This window comes from Bubalus kerabau, chromosome 16, assembly GCF_029407905.1.
Source record: "Bubalus kerabau isolate K-KA32 ecotype Philippines breed swamp buffalo chromosome 16, PCC_UOA_SB_1v2, whole genome shotgun sequence".
In the NCBI taxonomy this organism is placed as follows: Eukaryota; Metazoa; Chordata; class Mammalia; order Artiodactyla; family Bovidae; genus Bubalus; species Bubalus kerabau.
The window spans coordinates 73,089,836-73,111,113 of NC_073639.1; the positions used below are offsets into that span (position 1 = coordinate 73,089,836).

At 44.8% G+C, this 21,278-nt stretch overlaps 2 protein-coding genes across 11 annotated transcripts in view; one reads left to right on the forward strand and one right to left on the reverse strand.

The window, feature by feature from the left end:
• Nucleotides 1-13,326, reverse strand: part of LOC129629506 (uncharacterized) — a 32,337-nt gene extending 19,011 nt beyond the window's left edge. For 2 of the 7 annotated variants that reach the window (XM_055549474.1, XM_055549471.1), the window contains exon 1: nt 13,107-13,243. The gene's annotated coding sequence lies outside the window, so the exon portion shown is untranslated. Of the gene's footprint in view, nt 1-13,092 lie in introns of all 7 variants that reach the window. The other 5 variants (XM_055549472.1, XM_055549469.1, XM_055549470.1 and 2 more) reach the window with 5 other exon arrangements.
• A 98-nt stretch (nt 13,327-13,424) lies between these two features.
• Nucleotides 13,425-21,278, forward strand: part of HORMAD2 (HORMA domain containing 2) — a 67,378-nt gene continuing 59,524 nt past the window's right edge. For all 4 annotated transcript variants that reach the window (XM_055549464.1, XM_055549466.1, XM_055549463.1 and 1 more), the window contains exon 1: nt 13,425-13,569. The gene's annotated coding sequence lies outside the window, so the exon portion shown is untranslated. The remainder of the gene's footprint in view (nt 13,570-21,278) is intronic.

Genomic DNA, 21,278 nt, shown 5'->3' on the forward strand with positions numbered 1-21,278 from the left:
AGTGAAAAGTGAAAGGGAAGTCGCTCAGTCATGTCTGACTCTTTGCGACCCCATGGACTGCAGCCTAGCAGGCTCCTCCATCCATGGGATTTTCCAGGCAAGAACACTGGAGTGGGGTGCCATTGCCTTCTCCGGGATAAGTGGATAGTCACATGCAAAAGAATGAAGTTGGGTCCCTACCTCACATGATATATCAAAGTTAACTCAAAACGGACTGAAGATCCACATGGAAGTACAAAATTCTTGGTGAAAAACCACACTTGTATATCGTCATCACCTTGAATCGGCAATGACTTCATAGATAGGAGAGCAAAAGCACAACCAACAGAGAAAAAACAGGTTGTATTTCATCAAAATTAAAGGCTTTTGTGATTTGAAGGGCATCATCGAGACCATCCACAGAATGGAAGAAAATATTTGAATATCATGTGTCTTTCAAAGGACTTGTATCCAGAATATATAAAGAAGGCTTCCAACTACTGTAAGAGGAAAACCCAATTTTTAAATGGGCATAGGATTAGAACAGACAGCTCCCCCCAAGAAATACAAAGGGCCAACAAGCACATGAAAAGATGCTTCCCACGAGTCAATAGGGAAATGCCAATCAAAACCACAGTGGGCTCTCCCTTCCCATCCACGAGGGCGGCTTGAGACAAAAAGTGCCTGGGGAGATGGAGAGGCCAAGGCCGAACTGTGGGGAAATCAGAGCCCTCAGGCGCTGTTGTTGGGAAGTAAAGCGGTGCAGCTGGTGTGCAGAGAGTTTGGCAGGTAATCAAAAAGTTCGTATCAGGATTATTTTTAATAGCAAAAAGGTGGTAGCCCGAATGTCCACTGGCGGATGAACGGAACGGCGAACTGCGGTGTGCCCGTGCGGTGGAGCGCCATTCAGCCATAGGGAGGAACCGAGCACTGACGTGCAGCGCAACGTGGACGACTATCCTAGACAGACGCCAGACACCAAAGGCTGTACGCTGTCGGATCCCATTTATGATGGCAGTCAAATCCATGGAGGCAGTAGATGGATGGGGGACAGAGGACGGGGAGGAATAGGTGGTGAATGACTGCGAACAAGCGTGGGGCTTCTCTCGGGGTGACAGACATGCCTTGGAATTAGTGGTGATGGCTGCACAACTTTATGGCCATGCTAAGACCTACCGATTTGTATGCTTTAGAACCGTACATATATGTAAATAAAAATTACATTGAAAAAAGATGGTTGGAGTTCAGGCCAAGATGGCAGAGCAGAAGGACCTGAGCTCAGCTCCTCTCATGGGCATGCCCAAATTACAACTGTTTACAGAGCAACTACTGCTGAGGAAGCCCAGGACCTAGATACAAAGCAGGAACCACGTGGCAAGATGGGTAGGAGGGGTGGAGCGGTACAGCCAAGACCCGTACCCCTGAGTGGGGGACCCACAAACTGGAAGATAAGTACTACTGCAGAAGCTCTCACCAAGGAGCAGCGGGTCTGAGCCCCACACTGGGCTCCCCAGCCCTGGGGTCCTGCCCCAGGAAGATGAGCCCACAGAACATCTGGCTTTGAAGGCCAATGGGGCTTACTTTGGGGAGTCCCAGAGGACTGTGGGAAAGAGAGACTCCACTCTTACAGGGCGCACACAAAATCTCACATGCTCCAGGCCCTAGGGTAGAGGCACTGGTGGGTGAACACCAGCCTCAGGACCACCGCAGCCCTGCAGCCTGCCGTGGCAGGACCTAGCCCACCTATCAACAGGCCAGCATGGGCCCTGGGACCACCTGGGCCCCTGCTGCCCAGCCACAGGCCAACACCAGCTCTGAGACACTGTGGGCCTATCTGCCAGCCACCCTGGGGTCTGGTCCCCAGACCCGTGGGCCAACACAAGGCTTGGGACACCCCAGATCCTGTAGCTAGCTGTGTCAGGAAATGGCCCTGTCTACCAGCAGACCCACACAAGCTCCAGGATCCCCAGGGCCCTGTGGCCAGAGCTCTGGGAACTGGATCTGCCCACCAGTGAGCCAGCCCGATCCCCAGTAACCCCAGGCCCTCGGCTACACCGCCCAGCAGTTCAACACCAGCTCTGGGGCCCCTAGGCCTTGCATTCAGAGCCCACAGGACCTAGCGCTGCCTGCCAGTGTGCAGACACCAGGCCCAGGACCCACTTCACCCACTGATGGGAAGCTCCAGCACGGTGCCCTGGGCCCTGACCTCGCCCGCCAGCAGGGGGACACCAGCCCCAGGATGACCACAGCTCCACAGCCTGCCTTGTCAGGACCCAGCCAACACCCCAGCAGCAGCTCCGGGACCCCCACCCCAGACCCCCTGCCCACCAGCAGGTCAGCTCTGGGACGCCTTGGGCCTCTCAGCCAGCAGCCCTGGAATCCATTCCCACCCCCCAGCAGGCCAATACCACCTCCATGGGACCTCAGTCTCCTCAGTTAGCTATGCCAGATCCAGCCCACTCACCACTGCCCCAGAACCAGCTTTGGGACACCTCGAACCCACAGCCAGCCACGTAGGAACTGACCCCACCTACCAGAGGGCCAACACTAGATCCAGAAACCCGGGCCCCACCACCTACTGTCCCAGAACCAGGCTCTGTCGGTGGGCCGGCACTAACCCTAAGACCCGCCAGGCCCTGCCAACCAGAGGCCAGCAGCCTCCTCCCCTGGCAGGGCCTGGCAACCTGACTGGACCGGGGACCTGCCACGCCCACCGTGCTGCCCATGATAACAAAACTACCTGTGCAGCCTACACGGGGCGCCCCTAGAGCATGTGGACCTGGTGAGCAAGGGGCGCAGTGCTGGGACACAGAGGACGTCGCCCACAAAAGGCCACTTCTCCAAACTTGGGAAACAGAACCAACTTACTAGAGACACAGAAATAAAACCAGCAAATTCGGCAAAATGAGGCAACAGAGGAACACGTCCCAAACAAAGGAAGAAGATAAAACCCAGAAGAACTAAGTGAAATGGAGACACAGGCAATCTACCTGATACAGAGTTCAAAGTAATGATCATAACAATGGTCAAACAACTCAGAAGAATGGATGAACACAGTGAGAAGTTGAACAAAGAGTTAAAAGCTATAAAGAAGAACCAAATAGAGCTGAAGAACACAATACTTGAAATTTAAAATACATTAGAAGGAATCAATAGATTGGAAGATACAGAAGAATAGATCAGTTGAGATCACTGAAGCTGAACAGAGAAAAGAACAGAAAGAAATGAGGCCAGTTTCAGAGTCCTCTGGGACAACGCCAAGCATTCTAATATTTGCATTACAGAGATCCCAGAAGGAGAAGAAAGGGGTGGAGAGTATATCTGAAGATACAAGAGCTAAAAATTTCCCTAACCCAGGAAAGGAAACAGACATCCAAGTCCAAGAAATACAGGATAAACTGAAAAGGGATCACATCAAAACACACTGCAATTAAAATGGCAAAAATGAAAGATAAAGATACTATTAAGAGCAGCAAAGGGAAAGCAGCAAGTTATGTACAAAGGAAATCCCATTAAGTCTGCCAGCTGGATTTTCAGCAGAAACTCTGAAGACCAGAAAGGAGTGGCACTATATATATAAAGTGATGAAAGGGAAGAACCTACAACCAAGAAAACTCTATTCAGCTAAGTTTTCATTCAGGATTTGATAGAGAAAACAAAAGTTTTACAGACAAGCAAACACTACAAAAGTTCACCTCCAAACTAGCTTTACAAGAAATGTTAAAGGGACTTCTCTAAGCAAAAAACAAAAGGCCACAACTAAAAACATGAATACAGAAATCAAAAGCTCATTGATAACAGGAAACACACAGAAAAGGTAGTCAATCAATCACATACAAGCTAATAGGAAGGTTAAAAGACAAGCAGTAAAACCAGTCTATGTCCACAATAAGTATTTAATGGGTACGCAAAACAGAAAGATGTAAAATATGTCAAAACCAGTAATCATGGGGGAAGGGGAATGTTAAGGAGGGGCCATTAAAATGCATTTGAAATTAAGAGATCAGCAACTTAAAACGATCATGTATACACACAGGTTGTTACAAACAAACCTCATGGCAGCCACAAACCCAAAAATAATAGATACATGCACAGAAAAGATAAAGGAATTCAAACATCAAATCATAAAGGACAGTCATCAAATCACAAGGCAAGAGAACAAAAGAAGAAAGGAACAAAAATGAACTACAACAACTCCAACAAAACAATTCACGGCAGCAACAAACACACATCTATCAATAACCACTTTAAATGTAAATGGACAGACAATTCTAATAAAAAGACACAGAGCAGTTGCACGGATGAAAAAACAAGACCCATATATACATATGCTGCCCACAAGAGACTCACTTCAGCTCTGAAGTGGAGGGGAGGCAAAAAGGTACTTGGTGAAAATGGAAATCCAAAGAAAGCCGAGGTAGCAATACTTAGAGCAGAAAAAATTGACTTTCAAACAAAGACTGTAATAAGAAACAAAGAAGGGATCAACCCAAGAAGAAAATGTAACAATTATAAGTACCTACGCACCCAACACAGGAACACCTAAATACACAGAGCAAACAGTAAGTGCTGCAATTCATGAGGTCGCAGAGTCGGACACGACTGAGCAACTGAGCTGAAATATTAAGTGGCATAAAGGGAGAGGTTGACAGTAACAATAATTGTAGGGGACCCTACTTACATCAATGGACAGATCATCCAGACAGAAAATCAATAAGGAAACATGACCTTAGATGACGTACTAGACCAAATGCAATATACATATATATATATATGTATAGAAAACATTCCATCCAAAAGCAGCAGAAAACACATTCTTTTCAAGTACATACAAAACATTCTTCAGGAGAGATCACATGCTAGACAACAAGTGTCAGTAAGTTCAAGAAAACTGAAACTGCATCAAGCATCTTTCCAACCACAATGCTATAAGACTAGGAATCAACTACAAGAAAAAACTGCAAAAAAATGCAAACAGGTGGAGGGTAAACAATATGCGACAAATATATGACAAAGGTCCATATAGTACAAGCTGTGGTTTTTCCAGCAGTCATATAAGGATGTGAGAGCTGGTCCATAAAGAAGGCTGAGCACCAAAGAACTGATGCCTTTGAACTGTGGTACTGGAGAAGACTCTTGAGAGTCCCTTGGACTGCAAGGAGATCAAACCATTCAATCCTAAAGGAAATCAGTCCTGAATATTCATAGGAAGGACTGATGCTGAAGCTCCAACACTCTGGCCACATGATGCAAAGAGATGACTCATTGGAAAAGACTCTGATGCTGGAAAAGACTGAAGGCTAAAGGAGAAGGGGTCGCTAGAGAATGAGACAGTTAGATAGCATCACTACCTCAATGGACATGATCTGAGCAAACTCTGGGACAGGGAAGCCTGGCATGCTACATTCCATTGGGGTTGCAAAGAGTTGGATACGATTTGGTGGCTGAACAACGAACAATATGCTACTAAACAACCACTGAAGAAATCAGAAAAGAAATTTAAAAAACACCTGGAGATGAATGAAAATGAGGATACAACAATCCAAAATCTGTGAGATATAGCAGAAGCAGTTCCAAGAGGGAAATTTATATTTATACAAGCCTACCTCAGGAAACAAGAAAAATCTCAAATAAGCAACTGAACTTTACACCTAATGGAATTTTAAAAAGGAGAACAAACAAAACCCAAAGTTAGTAGAAAGAAAGAAATCATAAAGAGCAGAAAAAATGAAATAGAGACTTAAAAAACAATAGAAAAGATCAGTGAAACTAATCTTATCTTTGATAAAATAAACAAAATGGATAAACCTTTATCTGCTGCTGCTGCTAAGTCACTTCAGTCGTGTCTGACTCTGTGTGACCTCATAGACGGCAGCCCACCAGGCTCCCCCGTCCCTGGGATTCTCCAAGGCAAGAACACTGGAGTGGGCTGCCATTTCCTTCTCCAATGCATGAAAGTGAAAAGTGAAAGGGAAGTCGCTCAGTTGTGTCCAACTCTGAGCAGCCCCATGGACTGCAGCCTACCAGGCTCCTCTGTCCATGGGATTTGCCAGGCAAGAGTACTGGAGTGGGGTGCCATCGCCTAGACTCATCAAGAAAAAGAGGGCCCAAATCAATAAAATCAGTAATGAAAAAAGAGAAGCCACAATCAACACCACATAAGTACAAAGGATAAGATTACTGTGAACAACTACATGTCAACCAAATGGACACCTAGAAGAAATGAACAGATTCCTAGAAATGTACAGTCTCCCAAGACTCAACCAGGAAGAAACAGAAAACATAAAAAATTTACCAGTAATTAAATTGAATTAGTAATAAAAAAAAAATCCCAACAAACAAAAGTCCAGGACTAGATGGCTTCACAGGTGAATTCTACCAAACATTTAGGGAAGAGTTAATACCAACCCTTCCCAAATTATTTCAAAAAATTGCAGAGGAAGGAAAGCTTCCAAACTCACTCTATAAGGCCAGCATAATTTGAACATATCCCAGTTAATCACTTGGATATTCAGGGTGCTTATAATAACATATGTGCATTCACTCAATGTGTTTACTGAGTAAGTCCTATATCTAGTCCCTTCTCAACAAATAAAGATTGGTGGAGGGAATATCCACAGCTTATTGATGAAGTCACACTTAGAATTTCTCAATGCCTCTTTTAACTACAGTCTTTCTCTGCTGTGCACTGAGGTGACCCAGGTTAACACAACCCCTGGCAAATATGAGAACATGACTTCAGAGGAATCTGGCTTTCTGGTATAGCTTTTCTAGGTGTAAGTTACAGCAAACCTCTGAATGCTGCCTTCTTGCAGTTCTCTCTCCCTTTCATTTTTAAAGCTCTGTTGGTAATTTACTGTGTGATATCTTACCCACTTTCCAGCTGTTTAACCTTTCTCTTGGCAGGAAGCAGTTGCTTTTTGTTTGTTTAATGAGAAGAGATGTTAGAAAGGCCTGCCTCAGATGTCTTGTATTACTGTATTCAGTTCATGCTAAGATTGTAAGTATCCTGAATCTTAAATTAGGGATCTTCTCAGTCAGAGGCTATTAGTACTTACATATTTGCATTAGGTTAGTATGAACTAAAGGAAGGGGGAAAAAAGCCTCTTATGGGGCTGAGTTGGACGATGTTCTCATAGGACTCCTAAACCAATTTTGGTAACTGTCATTTTCCGCATCAGAACGTAGAAAGGGCCACACATAGTGTGGCAAATCACCTCTCAGATCATGTACAGATGTACCAAGGTGCAATAACAGAAAGGCAGTTTAAAAATCTATTTCCTTTGAAATCTTTTCTATTAAATGATAAACATTAAGAAGAATAAAACCATTTTACCTGTCAACAAAGTTCATAGCAGGAAACAGAACTAAGTAGCCAAACAGAACATTTCTATAATGTTTGAGCATTCAACACCTTCCCCAGGGCACTCAGGCAGGCAGCAGCCTGTCACCATACAGCCCCTGTCATTTCCTCTTCCAATTCATTAAGCCCCAGGCTTTCCCCAGAAACATACAACCCACGTGGAGATTCCTCTGCCAGTCAGAAAAGATCAATTCAAAGGATGCAGAAATTGATACGCCACTCTAGAGTGCATATGAACGCCATAATCAATTGCTGCCTACACATGGAATTGTGTTTTAGGTTGATAGCGTGTGGGCAAAAGCAGCAGGAGCATAAGTTTAGACCTTATATTCGGGGTTTCTTTCATACTGACTGGCTTCTCTGTGGCTGCCAATGAATGGATCAAGTTCAAAAGCTAAAGCCAAGTTGCCAATTTTTTTATCTTTGCTTCCTCTCTTAAAAAATACAATAAATAAGTAAGGATATAGCCAATTTACGCACACAGGCTTGATGAAAAACTTCAATCATTTGTCTCTCTTTCCTTCTCAGTGATACTTAAAATTCTAGGATTTCAGAGTCACATTCACAAACACTTTTATAAAAACCACTGATTCCCCCCACCTCAAAAAATCAAGTGGCTACTGTATGCCCCAATGGAAATGAGGATAATAGCCTAATGCAGAAATGAGAGGGCTCAAAACAACCTAGCTGGCATACTCCTCTTAACCGTGAGTGAGGCACCTGGGATGCGGAGGCAACACCAAGCTTTCAGAAGCTTGTTGCTGACAGGAGTGGAAAGACAAGCTCCTCCATCTCCCTTTCTTTCCTGGTTCTAAAGTCGTGGGCAAAATGTCTGCCTTTATTGTTTTGAAGTGGCCAAAACCACTGCCATAAAATGTGCAAAGCAAATTATATATACACATTCTCCTCCTAAAATGCCACCTCATTTGTGAAGCTGTCTTGATTCCCCATTCAGAATGCAGAGCTCCCTTCTCTACATGCTATAATTTATACCTCCATTAATGTTTGCAAACTATTTTCTATATGAGTAATGTGTTTACAGGTCTCCCTCTCTTACCAAACTCCCTCTCTCTGAAAAGTTCCACAGCTCAGGGACCAAGTCATTATGTCTCTGCTCCCTACAAGGCCAAGCAGAGTTTTTTATAAATGGTAGGAGCAAAATAAATGTTTGATGAATGAATAAATATGGTGGTGTCAGACTTATGATGGCTAGAAGTTATGATGATGTTAAGAGCAGTTACTCCCCCACCTCAATGTCTTTTCTCTGCATTTGGCATCATGATTATGTACACTGAAGACGGAGAAAGATTTAGAGATTACATTTGATATTCAATATGTCTATTTTGATCATGCTCAAGCAAAAACTGTCTCTTGGAAAAATTTCCAGTGTTTAAACTGGTTTTGGTGGGAAAGTTTCAGTCAGTCAGACAAAAGGCAGCTCTGCTTTCCGCGATGGCAGTGTGCTGCCACGCACCAGAAAACAGCCGCAAAATACTCACAGCTGAGAGGGCTCCACAGACTCTACTAGGCAGCACGCCAGGTGCTACCTGCACAAACTGCCAAGAAGAAAGAAGGAACCCTGAATGGTCTTTGGGTCTCAAAAGCGGAAGTCTACCTAGACACAATGCGTGACAGCTGATTCAGGTACACGGAGTGAAAGGAGACACACTTGTCTAAAGCGAGAAAGGTCAACTTGAGGCAATGAAGAGCCATCTCAAAAAAGACTTTCCCCCTCCATTTTCATCTGTTTCACACGTTATTTTACTACTGGACACGGGATTTGGCAAAACTTTAACAACTGATTATTTGTAAATTTCTAAACAATGATCAATTTCTCCTACAACAAACGTTTTTTCCTTCCAAAACAAACAAGATACTTTGCTTTGACAGGGGCAATTTCCAATCTCTTAGCACTGAAAGGCATAAAAGAAGATGGAAAATTGTTTGAAATACCATATAGCACTTTTGAGTTTATCAGGCCATTATCCCAAGGGCTGGATCTAATCAAAAGATGAAGAGTACAAGCTCAAAAGCTTAGCTGACAAGAAGCAAGTCTTGGGATTTTTGTGTTTAAGCTGTAAGCCAGGTTCTCAGAAAAGTAATCAGAAACTAGACTGGCTGGAAATAAGAAAGCGCCTTGAAGTGAGAGGTGTGATACCATGGGTTGTAGCTGTGACTTGGTCTCTCAAAAACCCTGGCGACCTTGAGCAAATTACCCAAACTCTCATCTGTAAAGTTCCTTCATAATTTCTAAAGCCCCATCAATTTTTTTCATTATTTTAAAAAATATTTAAAATATCTTTTATTTATTTGGCTGCATCGGGTCTTAATTGCAGCATGTGAACCCTTTGTTGCGGCATGCAGAATCTAGCTCCCTGACCAGGGATGGAACCCAGGCCCCCTGCACTGGGGCATCTTAGCCACTGGACCACGAGGGATGCATATGTACATGCGAGCTCAGTCATGTCCAGCTCTTTGCAACCCCATAGACTACAGCCCGCCAGGCACCTCTGTCCATGGAGTTTTCTGGGCAAGACAATGGGAGTGCGGTGTCATTTCCTTCCTTCTCCAGGGCATCTTCCTGACCCAGGGATCTAACCTGTCCCTCTTTTGTCTCTTGCATTGGCAGGCAGATTCTTCATCACTGCACCACCTGGGAAGCCTAGCATGATCCATTTTTAATTGTCTAATGTTGTTCCTTAAGTCATCTATTAGTTCATCCAACAATATAAATACTTATTGGATACCTTCAATAAATATAATAAAGGACAGTTTCTGTCCCCAAAGAGTGGTTAAGTCAGTGAGGAAAGTGACGGCTTCACCCACAGCTGCTAGGTGCTCATTTATCCATTTCAGTTCTAAACAAAGGTCACGAAGGAGCGCAGAAGGGACAGTGAATGGAAAGGAGTAGGAGAAACTCCATAGAAGCTCTTGGGAGGAAAAGAGGGTCATTTATCATTTCAGTCCATCAAATGTATTGAGTGATTACTGTGTGCGAGCCACTGTGCTGGGCACTGGGGATCCTGTGGGGACCTGAAGAGATGAGACCTTTAATGAAGCTTACTTGTATTCTTGGTGGTGAAGAAAGAAAAACAGGTTAACACATAAATGAGATCCAGATTGCACTTAGTTCTAGGAAGAAAACAGTGATAATGAGAGAGAATCGGCATGAGTCTGTGGTGTGGACTTCACCAGCACAGGGAAGGCTCTTTGGACATAGTGGTGATCAGCTGACCGAGACCTGAAGGCAGGTGGGAATGAGCACAGCCAGCACGGCGGGGCTAGCAGCCCAGCTAGAGGGAAGCAGGAAAATGCCTGGACCGCAAAGGGCTAGAGCAGAGAGACCATCTGCGTGGTCGGCTCAAAGAGCAGTTACTTTTGGAAAACGTGGAATTAAAGCGGAATGGCTGACCCTTGAACAACACAGGTTTGAACTGCATGGGTCCATCTACACGCTGAGTGTTGCCAATAAATACTCTAGTAACTCTACGATCCACAGCTGGCTTAAACTTCAGATGCGAATCTCAGATGAGGGCTGCTGCTGCTGCTGCTGCCAAGTCCCTTCAGTAGTGTCCGACTTGGTGCGACTCCATAGACGGCAGCCCACCAGGCTCCCTGTCCCTGGGATTCTCCAGGCAAGAACACTGGAGCGGGTTACCATTTCCTTCTCCAATGCATGAAAGTGAAAAGTGAAAGGGAAGTCGCTCAGTCGTGTCCGACTCTTAGCGACCCCATGGACTGCAGCCTACCAGGCTTCTCCGTCCATGGGATTTTCCAGGCAAGAGTACTGGAGTGGGGTGCCATTGCCTTCTCTGCAGATGAGGGAGGCCGACTACAAATTTATACTCGGATTTTTGACTGTGAGGGCTGTCAGTACCCTGACATCCCAGCTGTTCAAGGGTCAACGGCAGTTCTCAACTAAGCGTGATTCTGCCGCCCAGGGGACATCTGACAATGTCTGAAAACATTCTGAGTTGTCAAACGATTTGGATTTGAGCCGGGCGGGTACTACTGCTGAGACTGAGAAAAACTGCACTGAAGAAATTAACTGCCCAAAGATGGGTTTTAGTCATTATGTTATAAACTCACAGTTTTGCCAACTTGAATCTTTTTTTTTTTTTTTTTTTAACTGTGGAAACAAATTAAAAATAGGTTTCAAGGGGACTTCTCTGGCAGCCCAGTGATTAAGAATCTGCCTTCTAATGCCGGGACACAGGTTCGAACTCTGGTGGAGGAACTAGAATCCCACATGCGGCGGGACTGCTAAGCCTGCCGACCGCAACAAAAGATGCCACAATGAAGATGGCACGTGCTACAACTAAGACCAGACGCAGCCAAAGATAAATGAAATAAATATTAAAAAAAAAATAGATTCCAAGCGACCCGCCACTTCATCCACTCTCTGAGGAAACCCTACTGCAGAGGTTCGAGGGGCTCTGTGACCCGCTGAGGAACTCCACAAGATTCTACGTGTGCAGCTGAACCCGTGGGAACGGGGCCTGAGGGGATGCACCCCACTGCTCACTGGGGTTACCTCTGCGCAAGGGACGAGGTTAAGGGCAGTGTAAGAGGAGTACATGTTAAGTGCTTTATTTCCAAAATTACCAACGCATACTATATGCAGAGTACATCATGAGAAACGCTGGACTGGAAGAAACACAAGCTGGAATCAAGATTGCCAGGAGAAATATCAATAACCTCAGATATGCAGATGACACCACCCTTATGGTGGAAAGTGAACAGGAACTAAAAAGCCTCTTGATGAAAGTGAAAGTGGAGAGTGAAAAAGTTGGCTTAAAGCTCAACATTCAGAAAACGAAGATCACGGCATCTGGTCCCATCACTTCATGGGAAATAGATGGGGAAACAGTGGAAACAGTGTCAGACTTTATTTTTTGGGACTCCAAAAATCACTGCAGATGGTGACTGCAAGCCATGAAATTAAAAGAGGCTTACTCCTTGGAAGGAAAGTTATGACCAACCTAGACAGCATATTGCAAAGCAGAGACATTACTTTGCCAACAAAGGTTTGTCTAGTCAAGGCTATGGTTTTTCCTGTGGTCATGTATGGATGTGAAAGTTGGACTGTGAGGAAGGTTGAGCGCCGAAGAATTGATGCTTTTGAACTGTGGTGTTGGAGAAGACTCTTGAGAGTCCCTTGGACTGCAAGGAGATCCAACCAGTCCATTCTGAAGGAGATCAGCCCTGGGATTTCTCTGGAAGGAATGATGCTAAAGCTGAAACTCCAGTACTTTGGCCACCTCATGGGAAGAGTTGACTCATTGGAAAAGACTCTGATGCTGGGAGGGATTGGGGGCAAGAGGAGAAGGGGACGACAGAGGATGAGACGGCTGGATGGCATCACTGACTCGATGGACGTGAATCTGAGTGAACTCCGGGAGTTGGTGATGGACAGGGAGGCCTGGCGTGCTGCGATTCATGGGGTCGCAAAGAGTCGGACACGACTGAACGACTGATCTGATCTGATCTGATTAAAAATAACGCAAAGCAGGGTCCACACAGGGAAGAACTAGAGATGCCCTCCGGCGCGAAACCTCTGTGGCCTGGGTGTCCACCGCCCTTCGTCGTCGTCAACCCGCTCTCTCGGGCGCTTGCCTCCGGTCCCCTGCGCCGCCCCCACGCGGGCCCCCTGGCCTCTCTGGGGCCCCTCGCTCCGGGCCTCGCCCGACATGAACCCCACAGTCCCTCAGGCTCCAACGCAGGACCCTCGCTGCCCGCGAGATGCTCACCGCCGCTCTCTCACCTCAGCCGGCAGGCATCTCCTCGACTGAAGGTTTACCGCGCGGAGCGGCCCCGAGCCGAGAGCCCCGTCGAGGTGCGTGTGCGGCGCCTCGAGCTCAGCGCGGGTCCCTCAAGCCGGAGCGAGCCCTCAGAAAAGCGAGAAACGCCGCAGAACCGACGCCGCGCCGGCGGCCTAACGGCTCGGCTCCCGGGCTGTGAACCACCGCCCCGCGGGGCACGCGGACCCGGCGTGGGGGGCGGGGCTAGCTGGGGAGAGCCAGTCCCCTGTCGCCCTTATTTGCATATGCATGAGACAGCGCGAGGCCGGTCTCTCAGGAGAGCGCGAGAATTAATGAATTATTCACGAAGCGTCTTGTCTCGCCCCGCCCAGGAAGGCCTCGTTGACTATTCACAAGCGCCGGAGGCGAGTTTCAGCCAGAAAAGGCGGTTGAGCCCCAGTCACCGGAAGGCGTCAACCGGCTGAGGTGAGAGCCGCCCAAACGCGAGGAATACGGAGAAAAACGGGCGCTTTGAACGTTGTTAGTTCTCCTAGGGTTTTTTGGGGTTTTTTTTTTTTCGTTTATTTTTACCTGAGGCTTTAACTTTGATTTGAAAGTATTTCTCTTGAGGCCTGAAGTACTCTGAGTAGCGAGAAAGTCGGGGCTGAGAGGAAGGACAGAGAAAACCCCCCAGGTTCCGTTTTCCCCCAAAAGCTTGATGATGAAAAATGTCACATTTACTGAGAGGTCGGGGCGGGGTTGGGGGGTGGAAAGAATTGTACTGGAAACACATTTCCACTATCAAGGTAGCTTTTAAATGAGATATCGGTGGAAAAGAAGGAATCAGTTCTGGGCGGGGGCGGGGGGGGGGGGCAGTGGCGGGTAATCGGCCCCCAAAACAGACCGATACCTGCGTGTTGCAACACGCAGTCGGATGGGGAGCTTTGAGGGATTATCTTCTCGATCGGGTTTTCTCCAGCCGTGGAGGCGTTTTGCCAGAATCAATGGCTGGCGCAGCCCAAGAGGGGAGCGAGGAGGGTGTGAGTCCCCACGGGCTGACCTCCAGCTCGTCTTTCGCCTTATCCAGGATTTGCCATTTAATCTCCTGGACTTTAGTTCCCCAAACAGTGCAGAGTGTATCTTGAAACTCAAGACTAGCCAATCACCAAAATGTTTTCAGTTGTGCAGAGCACTGGACTCGGTGTGCAATAGTACATCGTGTACTTGGCTGATGAAATCGAAGAAAAAGTAAAGGAGTTTTAATCTAATTAGGATAATCTAATTTGTCCTCCACTGGGCCATAAATCTCTTGAGATGGGAACAGTATTTTACATCTTTGTAAGCCTACTCAAAGATTCGTGCATGGTAGTTGCCCAGTAAATGTTGAATAGAATGAATAATTGAAGTAGCATGAAGAAGATATTAAAAAACCAAAAGAGCATGAACAAACACCCAGTTAATACGGTGGAAACCATTTACTCTGAGTGAGCAGGGAGTAGGGGAATTAACAGGACCAAATGGGATTTGTTAAAATAGAGAATAATAATTTGTGGGACCAAACTCTGTGAAACCTCTGAGTAACAGGGTGAATTTTGGCAAACAAAGTCCCTTTGCTGGATTTTCCTAGTCTTTGTAGTTTTTTATTTTACATTTAAATCTATGATCCATTTTTAATTAATATTAGTATGTGATATCAGATTTAGGTTGAGGGGTTTGGGGATTTTTTGGTCTATGGATGTCCTGTTGTTCCAGCACTATTTGTTAAAAAGACCACCCTTCCTCCACTGAATTGACTTTCCTTTTCTTTAAACCTGAAGGGATTGGGTTAGTTGCAGAGAATGTCTCCTCCTCCTTCCAACTTTATGGTGCAAGCCCATTTATGTTGACATGTACTTCCTTTGAGTAAAGCCATCCTTCATATCATATACATGTAAGGAAGGTCATCTAGCTGCATTTTAGAATCCAGGTATTGGATATTATTCGTTTGCTCGAAAATGGATTTTCTTGTTTAAAAAAAATGGTTTTGAAAGATTGGGAAAGCTGGGTGGAAACCAACTGTTCCTGTCTTTGGGCGTGTGTAATGAAGCTTTGTTTCTTTGTGTGTCACTCAGAATGCCACCTCCCCTTCCACACGCACCACCCTCCTCCCACCCTCCTAGGAGGCTTAGGCCTTCAGAAACTAAACAATAGCTGGTTAATCTTTATCTGAATCTTGGATTCACACATAAAAGGGTAAAGTAGTTATTGTGTCTCCATTTTAAATAGGGCAGTTGACACGTAGGTCAAGAGGTAAACCCAGAGTGAGTCTTTATCTGAGAAAACACAGAAATTTTCCCTTTCTCAAGAAGATCATAATCCTCGTCAGAGCAGACATATCAAGCATAAGAATGAATGGTATTGAGGCCCAGTGAAGTTTCAGATGTGTGAATCCAATACACAAGCAAAGTGTAAGACAAATGTCAAAGACATTTGAAAGTTAGAGTTCTGTTCTTAAAACTCACAGGTTTGAAATCTCTCTTAGGTTTTTAGATAATGAGTCAGAACTAGGAGATAAAAAATCAGAATAATTCTCTGAGAATACATGATCTATGGAGTCATAACCTCCTGGGGCTGTCAGCTGGTAAGCTTTCAAAATTCAGCAGAGTTTGTACTTGAATAGGAGACCTCCATAAAACACCTGCTCAAAGGGAAAACAACAGTTGCAACAGAATAGTTAGAAGTTGAAAGGAAACTGGCTATTTAAAATAATTATTTAGATCTTTTTTGCCTTCCTGAAGCCAGCTTATTTTAGAACATGGAAAAGAGACACTACCATGCTTAGAAACCAGCAAGAAAGCCCAGCAACTAGGAAGGTGCTGGTAGTGCATTATTTTGGATGCAATGAAAGCAAGGGAATTTAATTGTGCTGAGTCACTGTAGGAAAACCCCTAAATTATGAGTCAGATTTTCTTGATTTTTATTCTCAGTTCTGTCACTAAGTGGTTGATTGACCTTGACTTCTCTGGACCTTGATTTTTTTCATCTAGAAAAATAAATGTCTGGACTAGATCATTTAAAGTTCCTTCTGCCTCTAAAATTCTATAATTCTTTTCTAGACCCTTAATTCTTCCTTGTCCCGGTATTACTTCTCTATTGATTCAGCATATATTTTTTTTAGCACCTACCTACTTTATTCCAGAACTGCATGATGCAAATCATTGCAGATGGTAACTGAAGCCATGACATTAAAAGATGCTTGCTCCTTGGAAGGAAAGCTATGACAAACCTAAACAGCGTATTAAAAAGCAGAGACATCACTCTGCCAACAAAGATCTGCATAGTCAAATCTATGGTTTTTCCAGTAGTCATGTACAGAGAGAGAGTTGGACCATAAAGAATGCCGAGTGCCGAAGAATGGATGCTTTCAAACTGTGGTGCTGGAGAAGACTCTTGAGTCCCTTGGACTGCAAGGAGAGCAAATCAGTCCATCCTAAAGGAAATCAATCCTGACTATCCATTGGAAGGACTGATGCTGACGCTCCAATACTTTGGCCACCTGAGGCAAAGAGCTGACTCATTGGAAACGAGCCTGATGCTGGGAGAGATTGGAGGCAAAAGGAGAAGGAGGCAGCGGAGGATAAAATGGTTAGATAGCATAATCAACTCAATGGACATGAATTTGAGTAAACTCCAGGAGATAGTGGAGGACAGAGAAACCTGGTGTGCTACAGTCCATGGGGTCGCAAAGAGTCAGACCACTTAGCAACTGAAAAACAACAACCAACTTTATTCCAGTACTGCATGATGCTAACGACTCCAGAATGATCTAAACTAGACACAAAAGTTTATATATGATTCCACTTATATGAAATAAATGTCCAGAATAGGCAAACTGATAGAGATGAAAAGTAGATTAATGGTTGCAAGGAGTCAAGGGAGGGGAAAATGAGGAGTGATTGCTAGTGGAAATAGGGTTTCTTTTAGGGTAACAAAAATCTTCTGAAATTAGATAGTAGTGATGTTTGCAAAACTTCATGAATATATGAAAACCTACTGAAGTATACCTTAAAACAAAACCTTAAAAAATAACGAACTAGGCAGATACAACTTTGCCCTCATGTTATCTCACAGCAGGGTGGGATGGTACATAAATGCAAAATGATACAGTATATATTACAATGTGCACATAACCGGGACTTGATGGTGAACCAGGGATGGTGAATTTGAGAAACTGACACTAACCCCATGTCTAGAAGGTGAGTAGGAATTGGAAAGGAAGGAGGATATTTCAGGCAGAGGGAACATTGCAAAAACCTGAAAGCTGAGAGAATATAGATTAATTAAAGAAGATAAAGTTCATGGGGTTGCAAAGAGTCAGACCTGACCAAGCGATTAAAACTTGTTTTGGGCTTCCCTGGTGGCTCAGTGGCAAAGAATCTGCCTGCAATGCTGAAGACCCGGGTTCAATCCTGAACTGAGCGGCTAACACTTTCAAAATAGACAAGGGACTTCCCTGTTTGGGAAGAATCTGCCTGCCAATGCAGGGGACATGGGTTTGATCTCTGGTCCAGGAAGATTCCACATGCCGCAGAGCAACCAAGTGCATGTGCCACACACAACTACTGAGCCCATGTTTACAGCCTGTCAGCTGCAATCGCTGGTGCCATGCACCTCGAGCCCATGCTTTGCAAGAAGAGAAGCCAGCACAGTGAGAAGCCCACACACTGAAACTAGAGGGTAGCCCCCTCATGAGCAATGAAGATCCAGAGCAGCTAAAAATAAATAATTAAAAATTTAAAAAGTAGATAAGAATAGCTGATGCATAAAAGTATAAGGGAAAATAGTTAGAGGTGTGGCTAAGGAGGATTGAGCCCGATCTTGAGAAGTTTGGATTTCATCCTGAGGGCACCGGGGGCCCACTGAAGCATTTCAGTCCAGGAAATTACAGAGTCCCGTTGGTAGTCTAAGAATACTTTGGCTGCAATACCAAGAACAGACTGGAGATGGGTAAGGCCAATGACAGACTGGTGGTTGAACAAATGCAGGCGAAAGATGAAGCTGATCTGATCTAAAGCAGAGATGACAACCATGTGCATAAAATGAGGAGTGGACGCTTGAGAAATATTAGGAGACTGGCTGTAGGAATGAGGGAGGGAACAGAGCTGAGTCAGAGTTTTTAGGCTTGAGCAACCCAGGTATTTGATGCTTGTCATCCACTCAGCTGAGGTACAGAAACCGGTTTAGGGCAAAAGGATTCACATTTGGATATGTTGGGAAAATCCAACTGAAACTGGTTCATAGTCAGAGGTACAGATCTGCAACTCCCCAGCAAAACCTAGGTTCGGGTATACATATAAGAGTTGTTAGAATAGATATAGTAATGGAAATAGTGAGAATGTATTTGTTTGCCCAGGGCGTGTATTTAAAATGTTAAAAACACTAGGACAGAACTGTGACGAACACCAAAAGTTTAAAAGGGGGCAAGGAAAAAAGCCTGAAGACAACAATGAGAAGAAACAACGGCAGGTGGGAAGAAAACAACGAGTTCAGATACTAAAATCAGATTTAAAACTAAACTTGCATATAATGAAATGTGTATTGGACAGTGTTCCAAATGCCTTACAAATAATGGCTTATTTAGTCCTCACAACAAGCCTGGGATGTAGATACTATTCAGTTCAGTTCAGTCGCTCAGTCATGTCCGACTCTTCAAGACCCCATGAATTGCAGCACACCAGGCCTCCCTGTCCATCACCAACTCCCGGAGTTCACTGAGACTCATGTCCATCGAGTCAGTGATGCCATCCAGCCATCTCATCCTCTGTTGTCCCCTTCTCCTCCTGCCCCCAATCTTTCCCAGCATCGGAGTCTTTTCCAAATGAGTCAACTCTTCGCATGAGGTGGCCAAAGTACTGGAGTTTCAGCTTTAGCATCAGTCCTTCCAAAGAACACCCAGGACTGATCTCCTTTAGGACGGACTGGTTGGATCTCCTTGCAGTCCAAGGGACTCTCAAGAGTCTTCTCCAACACCACAGTTCAAAAGCATCAATTCTTCGGCGCTCAGCCTTCTTCACAGTCCAACTTTCACATCCATACATGACCACTGGAAAAACCATAGCCTTGACTAGATGGACCTTTGTTGGCAAAGTAATGTCTCTGCTTTTGAATATGCTGTCTAGGTTGGTCATAACTTTCCTTCCAAGGAGTAAGTGTCTTTTAATTTCATGTCTGCAAATACCATTTGCAGTGATTTTGGAGCCCCACAAAAATAAAGTCTGACACTATTTCCACTGTTTTCCCGTCTATTTCCCATGAAGTGATGGGACCAGATGCCATGATCTTGGTTTTCTGAATGTTGAGCTTTAAGCCAACTTTTTCACTCTCCTCGATTGCCGGGGTCCAGCCCCGGTGGATCCAGGGAATTCGAAGCGGGGACGGCGTCAGCGAGGATCAGGAAACAACTGCTTAATTAAACTTTAATTAAGGATATAAAGAGTAATAGAATAAGGATAGCTCAGTGAGGAAATTCAGTGGAGAAAAGAGGCTGAAATAAGGATAGCTCAGTGAGGAAATTCAGTGGAGAAAAGAGGCTGAATAATTCAGCCAGAAGGTGAGAGAAAAACGACATGGGGAGACCAAGTTTTGGTGAACAAGGCCCGCACTTTATTTTTCAAAGTAGTTTTTATACCTTAAGTTATGCATAGAGGATAATGGGGGAAGGGGTAGAGTCATGCAGCAAGCCAGACTTTCTTCCTGCAAACTTATCATATGCAAAAGCTTAGGTGATTTGCGTCATCTTCTGGCCCGGAGGCCTGTTAACATTTTAAGACCCTTTCTTCAGAAAACTTAATTTTCTCTAAAAGTGATTGGTCAGGAGCCACCCTCCAAAAGCATTAGATAAAGTTGCATTCCTACAGAGCAAAGGTGTGGTGGGCTATAACAAGAAAAAGAGTTAACTCAAGGGTCCCAGGTTACAAACATTAAAGCTACTACTTACACCAATTATATTAATCAATACACTGCCAGGGACACAGCAGGTAAGGGATATGGAGACTTAGCAGCAAACATTGGCCCAACAAGTGAAAATCCCTTCACCAATACAATTTCTAATCAATCTTTTAACTGCTCAAAGGAATCTGTGTTTAGACAGTTTAGAACATCTCATGCCTCTCACAGTTGGGAGGCTCTGAGCAATCACATGTGGCCGGAAAAACCTATTCAGGCAGGCTAGAGGATTTCCAAAGGAGTTTGTAGGTTGAAACACTGTCACACCCAGGAATTGTTAACTGGAGTTGTAAGCTAACTCTTTTTTCAGAGAGAGGTAGTGGGGAACAGCCCCTGTAAAGTCAGAGGTGTAGGTGAAAGCACAAAGCAGAAAGTAGGCAGACTCTGGTTTTGGGGGTAGATGCTTGAGAATTTCCAGGGGGACTCCTGAGGCTCGATCCCGCCTTTGCGTATGCCGAGCCTCCTTCCTCATGACTTTTGCCACGGGAGGAGTTCCTCACACTGGCTCCTGGCAGTGATAGACTTCCAGTTGAGCTATTCCAGATCCTGAAAGATGATGCTGTGGAAAGTGCTGCACTCAACGTGCAATATGCACTCAGTATGCAATATGCCGGCTCCCGGCACTCGATGAAAGTAAAACTTTCATCAAGAGGCTTTTTAGTTCCTCTTCACTTTCTGCCATAAGGGTGGTGTCATCTGCATGTCTGAGGTTATTGATATTTCTCCTGGCAATCTTGATTCCAGCTTGTGCTTCTTCCAGCCCAGCATTTCTAATGATATGCTCTGCATAGAAGTTAAATAAGCAGGATGACAATATACAGCCTTGATGTACTCCTTTTCCTATTTGGAACCAGTCTGTTGTTCCATGTCCCGTTCTAACTGTTGCTTCCTGACCTGCATATAGGTTTCTCAAGAAGCAGGTCAGGTAGTCTGGTATTCCCATCTCTTTCAGAATTTTCCACAGTTTATTGTGATCCACACAGTCAAAGGCTTTGGCATAGTCAGTAAAGCAGAAATAGATGTTTTTCTGGAACTCTTTTGCTTTTTCCATGATCCAGTGGATGTTGGCAATTTGATCTCTGGTTCCTCTGCCTTTTCTAAAACCAGCTTAAACATCTGGAAGTTCATGGGTCACGTATTGCTGAAGCCTGGCTTGGAGAATTTTGAGCATTACTTTTCTAGCGTGTGAGATGAGTGCAATTGTGCGGTAG